The sequence below is a fragment of the Schistocerca nitens genome, chromosome 4, assembly GCF_023898315.1.
Source record: "Schistocerca nitens isolate TAMUIC-IGC-003100 chromosome 4, iqSchNite1.1, whole genome shotgun sequence".
NCBI lineage: Eukaryota > Metazoa > Arthropoda > Insecta > Orthoptera > Acrididae > Schistocerca > Schistocerca nitens.
This window is the reverse complement of record NC_064617.1, coordinates 670,021,978-670,036,235: the sequence shown is the minus strand read 5'-3', so window position 1 is coordinate 670,036,235 and position 14,258 is coordinate 670,021,978. Positions and strand designations below refer to the sequence as shown.

Here is a 14,258-nt window from a genome sequence, read left to right as displayed (position 1 = left end):
ACGAATAAAATCGACCTCGGAAATTTCTGGAGGGACGGTTTAAGCGGGGACGTTCATGAATAACACACACATTACAAAAATGTATCAAAGCCACAATTTTGAAGATATGGCAGTGAAATTTTGTACCATGCTTTACATGAAATTAACATATTTACTGTTATGTTCCTTGGATTTTATATATTTAACTTCTTTATGGAATTAAAAAAATTAGAAAAATACAATATGTACTCTTTTATCAGAAACTACTCAAGAGGTTTCTGCAAAATTTTCTCTGCTTACTGCTACGGTCGCAGGTTCGAATCCTGCCTCGGGCGTGGATGTTTGTGATGTCCTTAGGTTAGTTAGGTTTAAGTAGTTCTAAGTTCTAGGGGACTGATGACCACAGATGTTAAGTCCCATAGTGCTCAGAGCCATTTGAACCATTTTTCTTTGCTTAATCTCCTTGCATGTAGCAAACTTCTTTAATGAGGTTTTTGAATATATTGAATAGGAGATTTTAATAATTTCTTAACTATAATTCTGTAAGGCAATATAGAATTCATGCAAAATTCCGAGCACTTATTTCATATCTCAGCTTACACAGAGAATTTGCAAATTTACTCATGAGGCAAAATTTACTGGGCATTTAGAAATAAGTGTAGAGAATTCATTATTCTATCCTTCATAGGTTCTGAGAGAAAGATCCATGAACTTTAAAAAAACATAATTTTCAGGAAATGCTTTAAAGTTCGACCTAATGTTTGTATTTCTGTCACCTATTCAGAAAGCCCCAGATTTATATTTACGATTCTCTTTCATTTTAAGGTTGTGGTTTCTTGTTTTCTGCCTTCTTTCCTTTACCACGTCTTCAACTATCTATGCAGCTGCAGAGAGGCGCTGTAAATCTGCTTTTCTCAAGACGTCTTGAGTGAAATTTCCTATCTTAAAGCCCCTTCTCCCTAATATCTTCATCGTCCCTATGTTCCCTTTATCAAATACAACTGCATCCTAAGTTGCAGTTATGGCAACTGAATCAGATCAAAATATGATTTTAGGGAATCGTTTCCATTTGAGTGAATTCAGAGACTCATTTCGATTCTGGGTTTTGCCATTAAGACACTTTTTTTAAAGGTCCAGGATCGGCCACAAACCAGTAGGTGGGCTTTACAACTTCCAGGATACAGTTTGGAAGCCTCTCCTTGTGAATGAGTTGTTATCACTGTGAAGCTGTAGTTGTTGAAGTGTTGCTTCAAAAAGTGGGTGCGGTAGGAAGGTCGCGTCACACATTTTATTACTTTTCAGGCACTTCAGATGCGATTTCATCACTGAAGCTTTGAGAACGCATTGTCAATGAATATCCATACAAATAAACAAGTAAAAGATATTTTGGTCAAAATCATGTATCTCCGAAGGAAGGCAGGAAGAAAGTTCGGGCTTAGCGTCCCGTCGACATCGAGAACATCAGAGACGGAGCACGAGCTCGAATTGTATCGAAGATGAGGAAGGGAATCGGCTGTGGCCTTCCAAAGGAACCATCCTGGCATTTGCTTGGAGCGATTTAGGGAAATCCCAAAACACCTAAATCTGGAGGGCCGGACTCGAGTTTGAAGCGGTATTCTCCCGAATGCGGGTCCACTGCTCCACCTCGCTTGGTGCATCTCCGAAAGTCCATGGCCGAATACTTTCAACTTTTAACACAATGTTGAATTATAATGCAGGCGTGTTTTAAGTACCTATTTCTTTGATACATGATGTATAATATAAATTAAGAGTTTGTAACTTTCTGAGATTTTTCACTCTCATTAAATTTATAAACGTTGTATGTCACATTTATTTTAAAAAAACACGCATATTTCAGTACAACGATATGTTAGAATTTCAAAGCATTCAGTCAAAAAATTTCGGAGATTTACGATTAGGAATATTCACTGTTCCTGTGTAAGTACTAACGTCGATATCCGTTTCTTGAATTTCTCAGAAAGTTTTTCATGAATCGCATCGAAATTTTGACACACCATTGCATTCGAATAATCGCGTGTTTTTAAACAAGTACTGTAATGCCATCTGGTGTATTTGTAATAAAAAGCGAAACGTTATAAAAATGTAAATGTTGTTCGTTCAAAATCGTTAATCTGCGATAGGTCTTGACCGACTGCTTTGAACTTCTGACGCAATGTTGAACTCTAATAGAGGCCCGTTTTGATACACCTAATTCTTTAGTGTGTGATGTATAGTATATGTATATCTTCTTGGGATTTTTGTAACAACATTACCCTCATATTCCTATAGTGATAATTATAAATTTATGTGTTACATGTATTTAAGAAATCGATTTATAAACACGTGCGCATATAGAAATGGAACGACGTGTTAAAATTTCAAAGCAACCGGTCAAAAACTTTTGGAGATTTACGATCAGGAACATCAAAATTTTCTATATAAGTACAAACGTGGATGTTCGTTTCTCAAAATCTCTAATCTCCGAAAGTTTTCCATGGATGGGTTTGAAATTTTGACGCAACGTTGCATTCGAATACTCAATTGGTTTTAGTTCCTATTGGAACGTCATTTGACATGTGTCCAATTATTTGTAATAAAAAAGAAAACGTTATACAAATATAAATGTTGATTTGTTCAAAATCGTTAATCTTCTAAAGTTCTTGACCGATTGCTTTGAATGTCTGAGATAACGTTGACTTCTATTACGGGCGTGTTTTTGGGTACTTACGGAGATGATAGATAAACTCCAGTGGAGGACTCTGCAGGAGAGACGCTCAGTAGCTCGGTACGGGCTTTTGTTAAAGTTTCGAGAACATACCTTCACCGAAGAGTCAAGCAGTATATTGCTCCCTCCTAAATATATCTCGCGAAGAGACCATGAGGATAAAATCAGAGAGATTAGAGCCCACACAGAAGCATACCGACAATCCTCCTGTCCACGAACAATACGAGACTGGAATAGAAGGGAGAACCGATAGAGGTACTCAGGGTACCCTCCGCCACACACCGTCAGGTGGCTTGCGGAGTGTGGATGTAGATGTAGATGTAGATGTAGATGTACTTAAATCTGTAATATATGTATATCTTAACACAATTAATGTATAGATATTTGTATGTAATATACGAAGGGAAAACATTGTAACCAAAGATCTCAAAAAGAACCTTTCCGATTCAGTTCAGATTTTTACACGTTGTATTGTATTGTATGTTAACCGTGGGCCTAGAAACGACGGAGAGGCTCCGTCCCCGCCGCAACCGCAGCGGTCCACAGCCCCACGACAACTACCGCAGTCCACTTTACCCCTCCGCCGCCCCACACCGAACCCAGGGTTATTCTGGGGTTCGGCCCCCGACGGACCCCCCAGGGAACGTCTCACACCAGACGACTGTAACCCCTATGTTTGCGTGGTAGAGTGGTGTATGCGTACGTAGAGAACTAGTTCGCGTAGCAATCGCCGACATAGTGTAACTGAGGCGGAATAAGGGGAACCAGCCCGCATTCGCCGAGGCAGATGGGAAACAGCCTAAAAACCATCCACAGACTGGCCGGGTCACCGGTCCTCGACACAAATCCGCCGGGCGGATTCGTGCCAGGGACCAGGTGCTCTTTCCCGCCCGGAAAGCCGTCCGTTAGATCACACGGCCAACCGGGCGGGCTTTTTTCTTTTTTTTTAAAAAAAAAAAGGTTCAAATGGCTCTGAGCACTATGGGACTTAACTTCTGTCGTCATCAGTCCGCTAGAACTTAGAACTACTTAAACCTAACTAACCTAAGGACATCACACACATCCATGCCCGAAGCTGGATTCAAACCTGCGACCGTAGCGGTCACGCGGTTCCAGACTGAAGCGCCTTTAATCTCACGGCCACCCCGGCCGGCTGATTTTTACACGTTATTGTAATAAACGTTTGCACACACACTTACACACACACACACACACACACAGGGTGTTCCATTGATCGTGAGCGGCCCAAATATCTCACGACATAAGTGTCAAACGAAAAAACTACAAAGAATGTAACTTGTCTAGCTTGAAGGAGGAAACCAAATGGCGAGCTATGTGCCGGACATCCATCATGTTGGTAGTACATAGCCATTCTGTCATGCAGTGAAACATCTTGCAGTAACATCGGTAGAACATTACAAGGGAAATCAGCATGCAATGCACCATTTAGATTGCCATCGATCAAATGGGGGCCAATTATCCTTCCTCCCATAATGTCGCACCATACATTAATCCGGAAAAGGTCGCTGATGTTCCACTTGTCGCAGCCATCGTGGATTTTCCGTTGCCCAACAGTGCATATTATGCCTGTACCCGTGGTCTAGGGGTAGCGTCATTGATTCATAATCAAAACGTCTTCGCTCCCGGGTTCGATCCCCGCCACTGCCTAAATTTTGATAAATTATCAGCATTGGCGGCCGAAGACTTCCGGCATAAGAAGTCAGCCTCATTATGCCAACGGCCTTGTCAAAGAGGGCGGAGGAGCGGATAGAGGTTCAGGGCACTCTCTTGTCCTAGGGGTGGGAAATTGCCCCTAAAGGCGGAAGAATCAGCAATGATCAACGACATGAGGATGCAGAAGGCAATGGAAACCACTGCATTAAAGACACGTAACGTGTATCCACAGGACATGTGGCCTGTAATTGAAGAAGTGTCATGATGATCTCTCCATTGGCAAAAGATTCCGGAATAGTCCCCCATTCGGATCTCCAGGAGGAGACTGCCAAGGGGGAGGTTACCATGAGAAAAAGATTGAATAATCAACGAAAGGATAACGTTCTACGATTCGGGGCGTGGAATGTCAGAAGCTTGAACGTGGTAGGGAAACTAAAAAATCTGAAAAGGGAAATGCAAAGGCTCAGTCTAGATATAGTAGGGGTCAGTGAAGTGAAGTGGAAGGAAGACAAGGACTTCTGGTCAGATGAGTATCGGGTAATATCAACAGCAGCAGAAAATGGTATAACAGGTGTAGGATTCGTTATGAATAGGAAGGTAGGGCAGAGGGTGTGTTACTGTGAACAGTTCAGTGACCGGGTTGTTCTAATCAGAATCGACAGCAGACCAACACCGACAACGATAGTTCAGGTATACATGCCGACCAACACCGACAACGATAGTTCAGGTATACATGCCGACGTCGCAAGCTAAAGATGAACAGATAGAGAAAGTGTATGAGGATATTGAAAGGGTAATGCAGTATGTAAAGGGGGACGAAAATCTAATAGTCATGGGCGACTGGAATGCAGTTGTAGGGGAAGGAGTAGAAGAAAAGGTTACAGGAGAATATGGGCTTGGAACAAGGAATGAAAGAGGAGAAAGACTAATTGAGTTCTGTAACAAGTTTCAGCTAGTAATAGCGAATACCCTGTTCAAGAATCACAAGAGGAGGAGGTGTACTTGGAAAAGGCCGGGAGATACGGGAAGATTTCAATTAGATTACATCACAGGGTTATTTGGTAACCGTGATAGCGTTACGGAGATGTTTAATAAACTCAAGTGGCAGACTCTGGAAGAGAGGCGCTCTGCATCGCGGTGTAGCTTGCTCGCCAGGTTTCGAGAGGGTGCGTTTCTGGATGTATCGAGTATATTGCTTCCCCCTACTTATACCTCCCGATGAGATTACGAATGTAAAATTAGAGAGATTAGAGCGCGCACGGAGGCTTTCAGACAGTCGTTCTTCCCGCGAACCATACGCGACTGGAACAGGAAAGGGAGGTAATGACAGTGGCACGTAAAGTGCCCTCCGCCACACACCGTTGGGTGGCTTGCGGAGTATGAATGTAGATGTAGATGTAGATGGTTAGACAGAGATTCCGAAATCAGATACTGGATTGTAAGGCGTACCCAGGAGCAGATATGGACTCAGATCACAATATAGTAGTGATGGAGAGTAGGCTGAAGTTCAAGACATTAGTCAGGAAGAATCAATACACAAAGAAGTGGGATACGGAAGTACTAGGGAATGACGAGATACGTTTGAAGTTCTCTAAAGCTATAGATACAGCAATAAGGAATAGCGCAGTAGGCAGTACAGTTGAAGAGGAATGGACATCTCTAAAAAGGACCATCACAGAAGTTGGGAAGGAAAACATAGGTACAAAGAAAGTAGCTGCGGAGAAACCATGGGTAACAGAAGAAATACTTCAGTTGATTGATGAAAGAAGGAAGTACAAACATGTTCCGGGAAAATCAGGAATACAGAAATACAAGTCGCTGAGGAATGAAATAAATAGGAAGTGCAGGGAAGCTAAGACGAAATGGCAGCAGGAAAAATGTGAAGACATCGAAAAAGATATTACTGTCGGAAGGACAGACTCAGCATCCAGGAAAGTCGAAACAACCTTTGGTGACATTAAAAGCAACGGTGGTAACATTAAGAGTGCAACGGGAATTCCACTGTTAAATGCAGAGGAGACAGCAGATAGGTGGAAAGAAGACATTGAAAGCCTCTATGAGGGTGAAGATTTGTCTGATGTGATAGAAGAAGAAACAGGAGTCGATTTAGAAGAGATAGGGGATCCAGTATTAGAATCGGAATTTAAAAGAGCTTTGGAGGACTTACGGTCAAATGAGGCAGAAGGGATAGATAACATTCCACCAAAATTTCTAAAATCATTGGGGGAAGTGGCAACAAAACGACTATTCACGTTGGAGTGTAGAATATATGAGTCTGTCGATATACCATCTGACTTTCGGAAAAGCATCATCCACACAGTTCCGAAGACGGCAAGAGCTGACAAGTGCGAGAATTATCGCACAAACAGCTTAACAGCTCGTGTATCGAAGCTGCTTACAAGAATAATATACAGAAGAATGGAAAAGAAAATTGAGAATGCGCTAGGTGACGATCAGTTTGGCTTTAGGAAAAGTAAAAGGACGACAGAGGCAATTCTGACGTTACGGCTAATAATGGAAGCAAGGCTAAAGAAAAATCAAGACACGTTCATAGAATTTGTCGACCTGGAAAAAGCGTTCGACAATATAAAATGGTGCAAGCTGTTCGAGATTCTGAAAAAAGTAGGGGTAAGCTATAGGGAGAGACGGGTCATATGCAATATGTACAACAACCAAGAGGGAATAATAAGAGTGGACGATCAAGAACGAAGTGCTCGTATTAAGAAGGGTGTAAGACAAGGCCTTGTAGCCTTTCACCCCTACTCTTCAATCTGTACATCGAGGAAGCAATGATGGAAATAAAAGAAAGGTTCTGGCGTGGAATTAAAATACAAGGTGAAAGGATATCAATGATACGATTCGCTGATGACATTGCTATCCTGAGTGAAAGTGAAGAAGAAAAAAATGAGCTGCAGAACGGAATGAACAGTCTAATGAGTACAGAGTATAGTTTGAAAGTAAATCGGAGAAAGACGAAGGTAATGAGAAGTAGTAGAAATGAGAACAGCGAGAAACTTAACATCAGGACTGATGGTCACGAAGTCAATGAAGTTAAGGAATTCTGCTACCTAAGCAGAAAAATAACCAATGACGGAAGGAGCAAGGAGGACATCAAAAGCAGACTCGCTATGGCAAAAAAGGCATTCTGGCCAAGAGAAGTCTACTAATATCAAATACCGGCCTTAATTTGACGAAGAAATTTCTGAGGATGTACGTCTTGAGTACAGCATTGTATGGTAGTGAAACATGGACTGTGGGAAAACCGGAACAGAAGAGAATCGAAGCATTTGAGATGTGGTGCTATAGACGAATGTTGAAAATTAGGTGGACTGATAAGGTAAGGAGTGAGGAGGTTCTACGCAGAATCGGAGAGGAAAGGAATATGTGAAAAATACTGATAATGAGAAGGGACAGGATGATAGGACATCTGCTAAGACATGAGGGAATGACTTCCTTGGTACTAAAGGGAGCTGTAGAGGGCAAAAACTGTAAAGGAAGACAGAGATCGGAATACGTCAAGCAAATAATTGAGGACGTAGGTTGCAAGTGCTACTCTGAGATGAAGAGGTTAGCACAGGAAAGGAATTCGTGGCGGGCCGCATCAAAACAGTCAGTAGACTGATGACCATAAAAAAAAACCGTTGCCGCTGTTGGTGAATGACACTTAGTCGCTAAATAGAAACCATGCAAAAAATGTGTCATCGTTCCGTAATTTCCCTTGTGCCCAGTGGCAGAACTGTATACGACGTTCAAAGTCATTGCCATGCAATTCCTGGTGCATATAAATATGGTACGGGTGCAGTCGATGTTGATGTAGCATTCTCAACACCGACGTTTTTGAGATTCCCGATTCTCGTGCAATTTGTCTGCTACTGGTGTGTGGATTAGCGCGACAGCAGCTAGAACACCTACTTGGGCATCATCATTTGTTGCAGGTCGTGGCTGACGTTTCACATGTGGCTGAACACTTCCTGTTTCCTTAAATAACGAAACTATCCGGCGGACGGTCCGGACACTTGGATGATGTCGTCCGGGATACCGAGCAGCATACATAGCACACGCCTGTTGGGCATTTTGATCACAATAGCCATACACCAACACGATATCGACCTTTCCGTAATTGGTAAACGGTCCATTTTAACACGGGTAATGTATCACGAAGGAAATACCATCCGCACTGGCGGAATGTTACGTGATACCACCTAATTATACGTTTGTGACTATTACAGTGCCATCTATCAAAAAGCGAAAAAGAGGTCCAACTAAAACATTTATATTTCTTTACGTACTACACGAATATTAATAAAAAATGGTGGTGTCTATTAAAAAAAACGCGGGTGATATCCGTTTGACCTATGGCAGCGCCATCTAGCGGGCCAACCATAGCGCCACCAGGTTTCCCCCTTTAAGCTAGACGAGTTTCGTTCTTTGTAGTTTTTTCGTTTGATGCTTATTTCGTGAGATATTTGGCTCGGTCACTATCAATGGATATCACCCTGTATATACAGTTAGCAAATAGGAAAAAATCCTTATTTGCAGTAAAAAAAGAAAAGGCTCAAGCTAAGAGAGAGGGAGAAGGGAAGATGGATTGATGGGTGTGAGGAAATGAACATAGCAAACGAGAAGAAGGTGACGAACAGTGAGAGGAGGATGGAGGAGGAGGCGGACAAAGAAAGGGGAGGGGAAGCTGGACAGAGACAGGCGTTCGAAGATGACTGATAGCCAGGTTGTCATACATATTAGAAACATGTCCTGTTTCTTTCATTTCTTTTCCATTTAAGTAGACTGAGTCACAGAAAATGTGACCGGAGCAGCTAGTTAAAAACTTAATAATCTAAATGGGCTTCGTCAGTGTAGTAATGCGACAGATGCTGTCATTATAACTAAAGTTTTAGGAAGAGCTATTGTCCAATACACTCTACTGTGAGATACTCCCCGCTCTACCCCTGGGGGATCACAGGGTCCCGGGTTCTATTGTCAGCCGGGTTGGGGATTTTCTCTGTCGGAGACTGGGTGTTTGTGTTGACCTCATCATTTCATCATCAGCATCATTCCTGACAGTGACTAGATTGGACTGTGTTAAATACTGGAGTGAGTAAAGAATTGGGACATTATACCGGTGCTGATGACCGCTCAGTTTAGCGCCCCACAAACCAAACGTCATCATCATCTTCCCCTGGGTGTCTATAATTATATACGGAACAAAATCAGTTTGGATTCCGTAGAAATGTTGGAACACGTGAGGCAATACTGAACCTACGACTGACCTTAGAAAATAGATTAAGGATAGTCAAACCTACGTTTATAGCATTTGTAGACTTAGAGAAAGCTTTTGACAATGTTGACTGTAATACTCTCTTTCAAATTCTAAAGCAGGGGTAAAATACAGAGAACGAAAGGCTATTTACAGTTTGCACAGAAACCAGATGGCAGTTGTAAGAGTCGAGGGACATGAAAGGGAAGCAGTGGTTGGGAAGGGAGTGGGACAGGGTTGTAGCCTCTCCCGTTGTTATTCAATCTGTATATTGAGCAACCAGTAAAGGAAACAAAAGAAAAATTCGGAGTAGGTATTAAAATCCATGGAGAAGAAATAATAACTTTGAGGTTTGCCGATGACATTGTAATTCTGTCATAGACAGCAAAGGACTTGGAAGAGCAGTTGAACGGAATGGACATTGTCTTGAAGGGAGGATGTAAGATGAACATCAACAAAAGCAAAACGAGGATAAAGGAATGTAGTCGAATTAAGTCGGTTGATGCTGATGGAATTAGATTAGGAAATGAGGCACTTAAAGTAGTAAAGGTCTTTTGCCATTTGGGGAGCAAAATAACTGATGATGGTCGAAGTAGAGAGGATATAAAATGTAGACTGGCAATGGCAAGGAAAGCGTTTCTGAAGAAGAGAAGTTTGTTAACATCGACTATAGATTTGAGTTTTAGGAAGTCGTTTCTGAAAGTGTTTGTATGGATTGTAGCCATGTTTGGAAGTGAAAAGTGGCCGATATATAGTTCAGACAAGAAGAGTATAGAAGCTTTCTAAATGTGGTGCTATAGAAGAATGCTAAAGATTAGATGGGTAGATCACATAACTAATGAGGAGGTATTGAATAGAACTGGAGAGAAGAGAAATTTGTGGCACAACTTGACTAGAAGGAGGAATCGGTTGGTAGGGCATATTCTAAGGCATCAAGGAATCACAAATTTAGTATTGGAGGGCAGCGTGGGTAAAAATCGCAGAGGGAGACCAAGAGATGAATACACTAGATAGATTCAGAAGGATGAAGGTTGCAGTAGGTACTGTGAGATGAAGAACCTTGCACAGGATAAAGTAGCATGGAGAGCTGTATCAAACCAGTCTCAGGAGTGAAGAAGACCACAACAACAACATTCGTGTAGCACGTAAAAAAATATGAACGTTTTAGTTGGACCACTTTTTTGGCTTTGTGATAGATGGCGTTGTAATGGTCACAAACATGTGGCTCACAAGTTTAGACGAACAGTTAGTAACAAAAATGGTTCAAATGGCTCTGAGCACTATGGGACTCAACTGCTAAGGTCATTAGTCCCCTAGAACTTAGAACTAGTTAAACCTAACTAACCTAAGGACATCACAAACATCCATGCCCGAGGCAGGATTCGAACCTGCGACCGTAGCGGTCTTGCGGTTCCAGACTGCAGCGCCTTTAACCGCACGGCCACTTCGGCCGGCTAGTTAGTAACAGGTAGGTTTTTTAAATTAAAATACAGAACGTAGGTACATTTGAACATTTTATATCGATTGTTCCATTGTGATACATGTACCGTTGTGAACTTATCATTTCTGAGAACGCATGCTGTTACAGCGTGATTATCTGGAAATACCACATTAATGCAATAAATGCTCAAAATGATGTCCGTCAACCTCAATGCATTTGGCAATATGTGCAACGACATTCCTCTCAACAGCGAGTAGTTCACCCTCCGTAATTTTCGCACGTGGACTGACAATGCGCTGACGCGTGTTGTCAGGCGTTGTCGGTGGATCACGATAGCAAATATTCTTCAACTTTCCCCATTGAAAGAAATCCGGGGACGTCAGATCCGGTGAACGTGTGGGCCATGGTGTGGTGTTTCGACGACCGATCCACCTATCATGAAATATGGTATTCAATACCGCTTCAACCGCACGAGAGCTATGTGCCGGACGTCCATCATGTTGGAAGTACATCCCAATTCTGTCATGCAATGAAACATCTTGTAGTAACTTGGGTAGAATATTACATAGGAAATCAGCATAGATTGCACCATTTAGACTGCCACCGATAAAATGGGGGCCAATTATCCTTCCTCTCATAATGCCGCACCATACATTAACCCGCCAAGTTCGCTGATGTTCCACTTGTCGCAGCCATCGTGGGATTTCCGTTGCCCAATAGTGCATATTATGCCGGTATACGTTACCGCTGTTGGTGAATGACGCTTCATCGCTAAATAGAAAGCGTGCTAAAAATCTGTCATAGTCCCGTAATTTGTCTTGTGCTCACTGGCAGAACTGTACACGACGTTCAAAGTCGTCGCCATGCACTTCCTTGTGCATGGAAATATGGTACGGGTGCAATAGATGTTGATGTAGTATTCTTAACACCGACGTTTTTGAGATTTCCGATTCTCGCGCAACTTGTCTGCTACTGATGTGCGGATTAGCCGCGTCAGCAGCTAGAACACCTACTTGTGCATCATCATTTGTTGCAGGTCTTGGCTGACGTTTCACATGTAGCTGAACACTTCCTGTTACCTTAAATAACGTAACTATCCGGCGAACGGTGCGGACACTTCGATGATGTCGTCCATGATACCGAGCAGCATACACAGCACACGCCTGTTGGGCATTTTGATCACAATAGCCACACATCAACTCGATATCGAACTTTTCCGTAATTGGTATATGGTCAATTTTAACACGGGTAATGTATCACGAAGCAAATACCGTCTGCACTGGCGAAAAGTTACGTGATACCAATGCCATCTATCACAAAGCGAAAAAATTGGTCCAAGTAAAAGATTCATATTTCTTTACGCACTACACGAATATGTAATAAAAATGGTGGTTCCTATTTTTAAAAAACCCAGTTCATATCCGTTTGACCTATCGCAGCGCCATCTAGCGGCCCAACCATAGCACCATCTAGTTTCCCCCTTTAAGCTAGACGAGTTTCGTTCTTTGTAGTTTTTTCGTTTAATGTTTATTTCGTGAGATATTTGGTCTGGTCACTATTAATGGACCACCCTGTATATATATATACAGTTCGCAAATAGGAAAAAACCCTTATTTGCAGTAAAAATAGGAAAGGCTCAATTTGAGAGATAGGGAGAAGAGAAGATGGATAGAGGGGTGGGAGGAAATGAATATAGCAAACGAGAAGAAGGTGACGAACAGTGAGAGGGGATTGGAGGAGGAGACGGACAAAGAAAGGGGTGGTGGAGCTGGACAGAGACAGGGGGGGGGGGGGGGGCAAGATGACTGATAGCCAGTTTTCATACATGTTACAAACGTGTCCTTTTCCTTTTATTTCTTTTCCATTTATATAGATTGAGTCACAGAAAATGTGGCCGGTGCAGCTAGTTAAAAACAAAATGGAAAATTGATATTTTACGTCAATTTTAAGAACTGCGCCTCTTTTTTTTGAATGGGCTTCTTCACTGTAGTGTTGCGATAGATGCTGTATCACTAGAGTTTTAGGAAGAGCTCTTTTCCATTACACTCCACTGTGAGATACTCTCCACTGTACCCCTGGAGGATCACAGGGCCCGGGGTGCTATTGCCCGCATCTCGTGGTCGTGCGGTAGCGTTCTCGCTTCCCACGCCCGGGTTCCCGGGTTCGATTCCCGGCGGGGTCAGGGATTTTCTCTGCCTCGTGATGGCTGGGTGTTGTGTGCTGTCCTTAGGTTAGTTAGGTTTAAGTAGTTCTAAGTTCTAGGGGACTTATGACCACAGCAGTTGAGTCCCATAGTGCTCAGAGCCATTTGAACCATTTTGAACCGGGGTGCTGTTGTCGGTCGGGTTGGGGATTTTCTCTGAACTGAGACTGGGTGTTTGTATTGTCCTCATCATTTAATCGTCAGCATCATCCGTGACAGTGACTAGATTGGACTGTGTAAAATACTGGACTGTGTAAAGAATTGGGACTTTGTACGGGCGCTGATGACCGTGCAGTTGAGCGCCCCATAAACCAAACATCATCATCATCTTCCCCTGAGTGTCTCTAAATTAAATACGGATCAAAATTTTGTCATTATTCTTACAGCCCGGCGTAACTGACGCTGCTGGTGCCCTCTTGTGCTGCAGGGTTGGTGGCGGCGCACCGCGAGGGCCTGGTGGCTTCGCTGGTGGGTGTGGAGGGCGGCCACGCGCTGGGCAACTCTCTGGCCGTGCTGCGCATGCTCTACGCGCTCGGCGTCCGCTACCTCACGCTGACGCACCTCTGCAACACCGCGTGGTGAGCCGGCGCTGCACTGGCTGTCCGCCGCGCATCACTTCGTGCTCTGTTTTCCTTTGTGATAGCAAAAATCCACTTGACTGCAGAGAACATCCTTATTGCCGCACTTTTGCCGTCGTAACAACAGTCCACTCCACTTCTTGTTAATACCTCACCTGCAGCCCATCATCAGGAAAACTTAAATTCATTGAAAAATAAGTAGCTATATTAGATAAAAAACTATTAATACGGTGTATTTTGTCAATTTACGTCTATTGTAACGCTGGTGCTCAACTAATCATGTACTGACATTAATAGATCACAACAATTCACTAGCAAGGGGAGGCCACGACGTTTGGAACGCGAATTTACTGCAAACTTCGTACACTCGTAACACTCCATGAGGACAACAAAATGTGTAAGCA

The 14,258-nt window shown here is 42.8% G+C and overlaps 1 pseudogene; it reads left to right on the top strand.

Annotated features, from left to right (window-relative positions):
* Nucleotides 1-13,975, top strand: part of LOC126252496 (dipeptidase 1-like) — a 59,494-nt pseudogene extending 45,519 nt beyond the window's left edge.
* Nucleotides 13,976-14,258: the final 283 nt, after the last annotated feature.